Source organism: Xenopus tropicalis, chromosome 5 (assembly GCF_000004195.4).
Source record: "Xenopus tropicalis strain Nigerian chromosome 5, UCB_Xtro_10.0, whole genome shotgun sequence".
NCBI classification, from domain to species: Eukaryota; Metazoa; Chordata; class Amphibia; order Anura; family Pipidae; genus Xenopus; species Xenopus tropicalis.
In genome coordinates this window covers 132,793,172-132,804,012 of record NC_030681.2, presented here as the reverse complement: position 1 = coordinate 132,804,012, position 10,841 = coordinate 132,793,172, and positions in this window count along the sequence as shown.

Sequence of the window (10,841 nt, the reverse complement as noted above, 5' to 3'; positions counted from 1 at the left end):
ACAAGGTTCTGGTAAATTAAAAATTACCAACAGGGTCCAGCACTTTGCTGCTCAACCTGCACATCACTAGTATGTAGCGTGTTACTAAAAAGGAAGCAGACCCTGCAGCTGCTGTGGGACTAAGAAGCCCAGTGGGCACAGTGGGACACTAAATAATAATAAGTCATGACAACAGTCTTATTTCTAAAGCTTAGGAGGCACTAAATAATGTTTCTGTGGTGCCTTGCAACTTTGCTCCTATTCCAAAGTCAACAAAACCACAACCTCACTATCAGTACTTAAAGGAGAAGGACAGGTTGAATCATTGGGGAATGCCAAAATGTTAAGCACCTCCCAGTGATTTTATTCACTTACCTGATACCCTGGGCTGATGCTCCTGTTAGCAAAAACAAATTGGCCCAGGGTACATGCAGGTACATTCTCTTCCATCACCTTTCTTCACACCAACTGCACATGTTCAGTAGAGTAAAAAGCCGCACAAAAAACATTTTGACAACCCCCAGTTATTTCTGCCTTTCCTTCTCCTTGGTGCTTGCAAGGTAATAATTACAGAGTCCCAAGGAAAGCACTACTACTAGTGTTGGATTAGGAGGTACTGGAGTACTAGGACCCAGATACAACTATGGCTGTTGAAGGATGAGTTTTTGAGTACTGTTGGGGCTCAGTTAAATATATCAGTAGATAAATGAAGCAATGCATTATTTAGAAACATCTTCACTAACTTGATCCTATTGGCATTGTTCCTATATTCCCTTTTAACCACAGCCCCAAGCTATAATCACTGATCCCATTGGCTGTTCTTTAACACTTAGTAAGGCTCTTGCTCAAGAACCTCCTCCTTTCATTCCTACCGCTCTTACTTTGATGTTATCATTCTGCTTTATTCTTCATTAACCAGAGGAGATGTTGGTTACATATAAAGTATATTAATATTAAAGCTGAGAAACATGCTCTCCTGAGCCATAAATTGCTTCACACCTTCCCATTTCTTCTTATTGACAAAATAAAAACAATATTATAACTATTCATAACAGAATCGCTTCATAAATTGTTGATGGAAACTAATCATTCCTGGGTTTTTGAACCCTTTGTTGTAGAAGGCTTCTCTGCACTTTTAGCCCACTTCAACTATAAAGGACTTATTACATATACTGTATATGTGTATACACAAACATTCCACAAAAATAAAGGAACAGACATAATGTACAGTAAGGGGCACACTTACTAAAACTCTAACATTTCTCATTTTTTTAATATTAAAATTCAAGTAAACTCAAGTCCGCAACTGTTTTACATTTACTAAATCTGCTAAAAATCCAAATAAGTAAATGCTTTAGTAAATGGCCTAAATGTTTTCTATGAAAAAGAGGAGCTTGCGAGGGGACATGATTACTCTGTACAAGTACATTAGAGGGGATTATAGGCAGATAGGGGGTGTTCTTTTTTCCCATAAAAACAATCAGCGCACCAGAGGTCACCCCTTTAGATTAGAGGAACGGAGCTTCCATTTGAAGCAGCGTAGGTGGTTTTTCACGGTGAGGGCAGTGAGGTTGGGGAATGCCCTTCCTAGTGATGTGGTAATGGCAGATTCTGTTAATGCCTATAAGAGGGGCCTGGATGAGTTCTTGAACAAGCATAGTATCCAAGGCTATTGTGATACTAATATCTACAGTTAGTACTAGTGGTTGTATTTATAGTTTATGTATGTGAGTGTATAGATTGGTAAGTAGGTTGTGTGTGCTGGGTTTACTTGGATGGGTTGACATGTAACTATGTAACTATGTAACTTATTCAGTCTCTTATTATTTCCCTTCTTGACTACTTCACCTTTATCCAAGCAGGTGTTCCAACATATCGCCTTTTACAACTCCAATCTGTTCAAAACTCTCCTGTTGACTTATTCATCTATCTCATTGCTCCACATCAGCAACTCCTCTATGCATATCACTTTACTGCCTCCCAGTCACCACTCAAATCAAAATTTGAATTACTAACACTCAAATTCAAGGCCCTTAACAATGAAACCCCTCACTATAACTCAGCTCTGATGTCAAAATAGGTTACTTAATGTAACCTATGCTCTGCTTCTGATCTTCCCCTCCTTCTCTTATCATTACTTCATCCCATTTCTGACTTCAAGACTTTTCTCGGTCTTCTGTCTCTGGAACTCATTGCCTCAACCTCAGACTCCCTCCTTTCTTTCATGCTTTCAAACACTCCCTAGAGACCCAACTGTTGTTGCCATGTTAAGAGGAGAGGGCTTTTAAAACAAGACTTCTTTTTACTCACTTTCCACTTCTTAATAGAAATGGCAATTACAACTGGTGCAACTAGTGCAAAACAGGTCAAGCTGTCTGATTAAATCCCCAATTCACTAGGAAAAGAAAGTCATTGCATTTCAGGAATAGACCTTTTAAAGAACAAAACAGGTCCAACGGCAAACCTAGGGAGAAGTTAAATATTGCCAAGACAACAATCAAAAACAGAAAAATCTGTTGAGGTTTTTTAAGAAACCAAAGAATAAAGAAGAGTCACAAATACAACAAGGACATCTTCTAGATTATGTAACCACTGCATGTAGCTTAATAAACAACTAGAGGTTGGCTTGTATCCCTAGACTAGATTTATTAAGAGAAAGGTACATTAGGGAACTGGCTATTGAACTGAATAAAATATACATTTTTGTTAACATTCATAAATTCCTGTATATTTGTACATCTCATTAAATTCAACTTTCATTTAGTTTCACATGCTTTACACCAATGGGCAAACCCTACTAGAATTCTTATGGGGGAATGTTATTAAAATCGCATGCGGTTGAGAATGTTTAGCTGCTCACTATATATTTATTACGTTGCGCATGTTTAAGTTGTGCTTGAAGATGGTGTAAATTTTAACGCAAAAATAGTGATTTTTTATTTCATAAACTTTGCACTTTGGTCCCACTGCAAGCGTTTTTTTCCATTAGCGACATACTGAGGCAGATTTACTAATCCACGAATCCGAATCCCGAAAGGGAAAAAATTGTATTGTTAAACGGACATTTTGCGACTTTTTAGTCGCCGTCACGATTTTTCGTATTTGTCGCAACTTTTTAGTCGCCGTCGTGACTTTATCGTATTTTTCGAAATTTTTTCGTTGCCGTCGCGATTTTTTCATATTGAGCGATAGTAACCAATCTGATTTTTTCACGACGGCGACGAAAAAGTCATGAAAAATATACGAAAAAATCGTGACGGCGACGGAAAAATCTCGGGACATACAAAAAAGTCGCAACGGTGACGAAAAAGTCACAAAAATACAGATCATTACGAAAAAACGCATTCGGACGCCTTCGGACTGTTCGTGGATTAGTAAATCTCCCCCACTGTATATTACATTCCTCCATTAGTGCTATTTATAAAATGATTAATATAATATACCCAAGCTTTACTGAAGACATACGTGGATATTGAAGGCTTTTGTCACCCCTTTCAAGTGTTCCACACTCTTCCTGACCATGACTAGCATCTTGTTGGTGCTCTTTGGGAAGCCATTTGTATTGCACAGCTTTACCTACTGTACAAGTAATCCCCTGGATTCTTATGATCAGTGTATTAGTGGTTGATATTTGAAATCTTGAACCATATTCTTTTTTCCTTTTTTACGTAAGTGCTGCAAGTCTCCTCTAAACACATCCCAAAAGATGGTCAATACAAAGATGTGGTTTGACATGTAGACCTGTGAACTATATTATGTAGTATTTCAAGTCTCCCACTCTCTTTGATTTCCTTCACTGAATGCTTCTTCTTTCAACCATGCCCTATGTCAATCAAGACACAACCACATGTAATGCTGCCTATTACAGTGTTTCTGTCCATTACTTAAGTCTCTCACTTTCATATTGAATGACTGTAGAGGGGCTCAAAAACATCATGGGAGTTGTTCACAGAAGAGTTCTTTTATCTATGAGCCATCACTTTTCCATCACAAAGCAGACTTCCATTGACCAACGCATTAAAATTATCATTCAAACCACTTTTAAACTCAAAAAATCCATCTGAGCATCTGCTATAACTTTTTAAGCTACTGTGCTTTGATTTCCCTTTTTCTTTTTATCATCCAATGAAAATATTAGAGGTTGATTGTATAATTATTTCCATCTTGCTTTGCTTTTTATCTTCTATAATTTAGACTGAAATTTCGATCTTGCTTGTGCTTCTATTGTTCATAGGCTGTCTGGCTAAATATTTTTCCTAGTGCAAGTTCTGGTATCAAACACTATAAATACTGACGCCCGGAATATCGCCCACTATGGAAAACAAGGGACCTCAAGTCCCAGAATCGATCATATTTAGGATGAAACAAGTTGATGGCAGTGTTGGTTTGCATAAGTGACCCTAAGAAGATTAGGAAATGGTTCCTATGGATTCTATGGGGTTTTTTTCTCTCTGTGTAAAATGAAATATTTTTGGGAATTAAGAAGCTAAAGCTAATACCAGAAATGAAGCATTTTAGAGATGAAGCAAGCTGCCAATGTTGGGAAATAAGGCCCTGGTTATGATAACTATATACAAATATATCCAATGTCAATAGAAAGATTTCCTTGGGATCATTTTATCCTCAGTTATGTATACAGAACAAGAGGTCATCCCTTAATATTAGTGGATAGGAGATTTTACCTTTAGCGGTGAAAAGGTTCTTCACAATAAAAGCAGTAGCATTATAGATTTATCTGCCAGAGGCAGTTGTGTTGGCAGATACATTCAATACCTTACAGAAATGAATGTAAACATGACTAGAATGTTGATCCCACGAGGAGTCTTATTGTTGCTTAGAAGCTAGAAGGTTTTCTACCTGAAATGCAATTTGTTTTTGAAGAGAAATGAGCAAATAGCGCTCCACAGTGTATTGGTGAGATGCTTTGCATGCCAGGAAGATATTTTTTGGAACGTAATTACTAATGCTGTGCTTAGTAATTACAGGAAAACTAAAATAATTTGCTATCAGGGACATTTTAAAGAAGTATTTATAGACAAGGTTAGGGAAAAAGTAAAAAACATGCCAAGTCTTATTTGTGATATTTCTTTACTCTAGACTAAGCTGTCTGCATAGTAATACAGGGAAGGATCCAGGTATTGTTTCAATGATGAAAACACATATAGATGCAGTTTATAGTCATTTCTCTGGTGCAATAATAGAGCCAAGATCTGCAGTTGGTTCTAACCAATATCAAGGGAACATTTCAAGAACTGACCCAAATGGATCCATCTTACTAGTAAAATACTATGCAGGCTGAAATGAGAAAAATAGACTGAAAGGAAGAGCAGAACAAAATACAGTTGATGTAACCTGAATGTAATGTAATTAGAATGACATAGTTACATATAACAAACCATTAATTAAAGCAAAATGTAAATACATCCACCAGTTTTAACTTTTCTGTATACCTTTTGGTTATAATGCAAAAAAAAAGGCAAAATATCCACTTGACTCAAGTTTCACTCAAGCAAATACATATGATTCCTGAATATTTAGGGCAAATGTATCCATAGATGAATGTATTATTCTTTCTTCTGCCTATTCCTAAAAATGCATCAGACACTGGCTGTAGAGGTACAGTACAGGTCTCACCAGTCCTGCATCAATTATAATTATCTGCATTTGCATTTGCAATTATCAGAACTCCACCAATGCATCCAGAATTCCACCAATGCATCCAGAACTCCACCAATGCATCCAGAACTCCACCAATGCGTCCAGAACTCCGCCAATGCATCCAGAATTCCACCAATGCATCCAGAACTCCACCAATGCATCCAGAACTCCACCAATGCATCCAGAACTCCACCAATGCATCCAGAATTCCACCAATGCATCCAGAACTCCACCAATGCATCCAGAATTCCACCAATGCATCCAGAATTCCACCAATGCATCCAGAACTCCACCAATGCATCCAGAACACCACCAATGCATCCAGAACTCCACCAATGCATCCAGAATTCCACCAATGCATCCAGAACTCCACCAATGCATCCAGAACACCACCAATGCATCCAGAACTCCACCAACACATTCTTTTTAGCTTCTTCCTTCCAACTTGACATCTGGCTATCCTTTTAAGCCTACCCATGGTCCATGGCTATTAAACCCAAAAATATGATTTTCATATTATTGTGCCTTACTTTACATATACAGACAGAACCAAATGTATCTAAACATTCGTCCTTTTTCACTTAAATGAATGATGTGATGTTTAATGCCATAGTGTGCAGTCTGCCCTCCATAAGCATATTGCAACTGTTGTTCCACCAGTAACCTGCCCAGACACATAGCTCAAAGAGAATATATTGATATGATTAATTCCTTACTAACCCATCCACATTATCCTAGCTGCTGTATTTGGTCTTAAATGTCAATGGTTTTTTTATTAGTTGTGTAGACACATTTGCCAGCCATGGCACCATTTCTTTCGCACAATTTGGCAGTAAACTCTTGCAAACATTGATGGGTCCAGGGTCTTCCATATCAGGAATATTATTTTTTACTCCTAACAGAGTAAAATAGCTCAGAGTTAACACTTTGGAGTCAAAAGGCAAAGCTCAAAAATTGTCTAGGTGAGCAAACCAAATGATTTTATTGATTTTACTAAAGGAAATGTAAAGTCAGGTTCATGGGGCACTTATTTTGTTCTACCCAGGAGAGAGAAATGCCTCCCGCCCTGTAGCAAGAGGATCAGTGTTGGCCTCTCATATTAACCTGCACCAAAAATGAAGGTGCATAACTGATTCTAAATCAATTTTGTATTGCAAAGATGACTTAATTTGGGTCCTCTGTAAAAAAGGCCAAAGTAACACTGATACAAGTGTTGTTCACTAGGTAGAAAAATACTCATGATTTGCTTTCATTTTAGATCCCCTTTAAACTTGAATTATTTACAATTACATTTAATTTTGAGTTACATTTAACATTTTGTCGCTGAACAATTACAGAGCAGGTCTCCTGAATAATCTTATCCAAACAATAGCACAAGGTAGGTAGCATCTTCTACATACTAAAACATTGTTGCCATAAGCAACGGTTGATTGAAAATACCTTTTTGGACTATTTCAGAGAATTAAAAAAAAAAAAAATAAGAGATATTTCTCATCCACAAGCAAAACCACTCAAGGATAAATCTGAAAAGAAAATGAAATTGTCCCTTTGATAAAGGGAAGGAGAAAATGGAGGGTTTAGACAGAGAATTACTTTGAGCTCGGAGAAGAGAATCAAGAAAAAGATTAGAGTTTGTGTGATACCTTCATTGGCTCGAGCGGATCATTTTCTTTCTCAGGCATGTTCCAAAATTATAGCTAAATATTCTGTATTTATGTAAAGACTTACTATGTAATCAAAAAGAAAAAAGATAAAAACATAAAAAAAAATAAAGCAAAGAGAATAGCACACACAGTATCGGTAAATCTTTTAGACGTTTTGTATTCCAATGAAAGGAAACCATTGTGTATAAATCCCACTCTTGTATAAATGGGTTTTACTTATCTACCCTGTATCTAAAAATGGGGGTGGGTTTTAGGGATTTTTAAATGTGGCTGTTAATATTTATCGTGTGCAAATTACATGGAGTTGGAGAATGTGCGTTTACTGGGTAAGGGGAGTCAAAAAAGTGTTACTTCTTGAAAATGCCCAAAGGCCATGCCAAGGGAGCGTGCCTACCTCCTGGCTAGGGTTGCAACTGGCCCAGTATTTTACTGGCTTGGTTGGTAAAAATGTTGCTTGATGACAATGTTAATAATAGGAAATAGGGAAAAATATAGCAAGGCCAGTATCTTTTTTCCAGAAAAGGAGGCAACCATATTCCTGGCTCCTGGTATCCACCTGAGATCTTAATCAGGCATCAAAGGATCATCCTTGTTTTTCCTTCATGACTACCTATTCTTGTTTTCAGAGTAAAACCATCCTGTAGGAGTGGGTGGTAATGTGATGGAGTGGGAGGTGACACCATGGGGGTGGGGAATGGGTGGGTAGGAGCTGGGTAGGGTTCTGAAAAGCTTATTTTTTAAATTTAGTCTTTTCTTTTTTACCTTTGTTCCAATAATATATTATCGTGTTTGTCTGTGTGCATTTCATCGCTTGCCATATAATAATGAAAACTTATAATTGATTTGCCCCACCATTTCCTGCTAGGTCAGTGATCCCCAACCAGTGGCTCAGGGCCAACATGTTGCTCCCCAACCCCTTGGATGTTGCTCTCAGTGCCCCCAAACCAGGGAGTTATTTTTGAATTCCTGACTTGGGGGCAAGTTTTGGTTGAATAAAAACAAGATTTCCTACCAAATAAAGCCCCCTGTAAGCTGATAGTGTGCATAGAGGCTGCCTAATAGCCAATCTTAGCCCTTATTTGGCACCTCCATGAACTTTTATGGTGCTTGTGTTGCTCTCCAAGTCTTTTTACATTTGACAAGTAAGAAAGGTGGGGGACCCCTGTGCTAGGAGGTTCTTTCTCAGGGGAAGTGTGACCATAAAATTGCAAATCCCATCAGAACACATGGTCTGTCAGACCTGAAATAACCATCTGCCAATGCCTCCCAACTGCAAATGTGCCATCAGCCAACCTTTGCAACTACAGGGCTTATCTAGTTACAAGTTCCCTGCAATTCAATCAAATGCCAACTGTGTTTTATGTGTATATTTCCCCCTTTTTTTAAAGATATCTGGCAACATCAAGTCAAACCCCAGAAGACTTTGGGCAACATTGTCAAATAGAAAATGTACAGCAGGCTGACAATAGGAATAAATGGGCACCATGTATCGGTCATTCATGGGCACAGAGTTCTACCGTTTTCTTGAAATGGAAGATGTAGTGAGGACATTGTAGACACTGCTTTGAGCTCTATGGAGTTCCAAGGCAAATGGGAACCCATGAACTATATGATTAGATGAGATTTTCATTGCAATAACACTTTCATGTTGTATACCCACAATGTCCTATTGGCTCAGCCCCAGTAGGGCAGGAAGCTGTGTGCTTTAGAGTATTGCTTCTTAGTGAAGGTGCTGTCTGAGATCCACCTAGATGGGTGGCGGCAAAACCCCAACATTGTGAGCTCTATATGGTGCTGAGAGAATCTCTGCTTGTAAAGTGAATGTAAACAGACTGCTGGCCAACCAACCATGAAAGAATAAAAATGTCATAAACCTTCCTCCGATAGCATACAGAAAGGCTTCACTCCATAGATCCATACCTTAAATGTAATTACAGTAAATGTGCATGATGCAAACAGGTGCACTGTAACCAATGGGAATACAATTGGATTAAGCTTGATTTGTCAATACTCGCTCTTGAATAAAATCAAAGTTACTTTCATCAGAGGGCTAACAGGATTACAGCAAGGGATGTCCACACAAAGGCACATACAGCAATAATGCATCATCAGAAAACACTTCAGCAAATCCAAATAAAAGAGCTACAGTTTATAATTCATATGATTCCCAGCTACTGTAAGAATGCTAAATGTACTACTGTATGGTGCGCTCCATGTATTGTTAATCTTGTCTTAAGCAATATCTCCCAATATACAGCAATTGTGTATATTTTTTGTTGGCCTGTCCACAGTGTTTTATTAATGCTCTGCCAAAATTACACATGTTTAGTGGCAAACTGGGAGAAATACATTCATTCCTAAATAAAGTTTTTCTTTTCTTTAAGTTATAGATGTGGGTAAAGCCTATCCCTACACAGGATTTGCATTAATGGAGTAATATACACATGATATAGAGCCTTTGGGGTCTACTGCTGGGATGCCATAGGGAAAGGGACTGCAGTGCGCTCTGTCTGTGTGCCATTAATACAAATAAATGGCCAAGCCTCACCTCTACTACAGGACACCTTTGATGTAACTGAAAAATACATGGTTACATCCTGAAGGAAGAATTAAGGTCCAGAAATCCACTTAATTGAGATCCTCTTGTTTCTTGGTGATGGAGACTAATTGATGAGACTAATTTTCTTTGCAGTTAATCTTTATTTTCTATAGACAGATGCAGCCTGGTTCCTTTACCATGTTGTCCTTACCATGTTATCTCTAACTGGTTGTCCAGTTAACACAAGGAGAAAAAAAATACCACATTTCACCACCAAGTGGCGCATGGTCTATGTCATTTTTTTTTTGTGTTTTGCTGGCAAGTCTTTGCACTCTAGCACCATCTAGAGGCAGGACATGGTGAGACAAAATGTAACAATTTACTGGCTGCATCTGTAGTTTGGATTTGCCTCTCGATTTGGCTTTTTATAGCCTGAAATATAAAATTCCATGTGGTTGTTGGGCTCACTGATCCTGAGGCTAGATATGTATTGCTATTTTTTTACATCTGTTTATTAAGACAACCACCTACATTATTCATCTTGTAGATGCTAGATGACACTGTTCCTTTTAAGGGGTAGTTAACTTTTAGTATGTTATAGAATGGCAAATTCTATGCAACTTTTTAATTAATCTATTTTTTTGGTTTTTTTAATCATTTCTTTTTCTGACTCTTTCTAGCTTTCAAATGGGGGTCACTCCCCCCTCACAGCCAAAAAGAGAGCAACTATTGCTCTCTGAGGCTACAATATTATTGTCACTATTTATTACTCCTCTTGCTATTCAGGCCCCCCCCCCCTACTTATCTTCCATCTTTTCTCATTTAAACCCCTTCCCTGGTTGCTAAAGTAATTTGGACCCAAGCAACCAGTTAGATGCTAAAGTTCCAAGCCAGAGGACTGCTGAAACAAAAGTGAAATAACACAAAAACCCCAACAATTAATAAAAAATGAAGACCAATTGCATATCGCCTTATATCACTCTCTATAACAGGTAAACTAC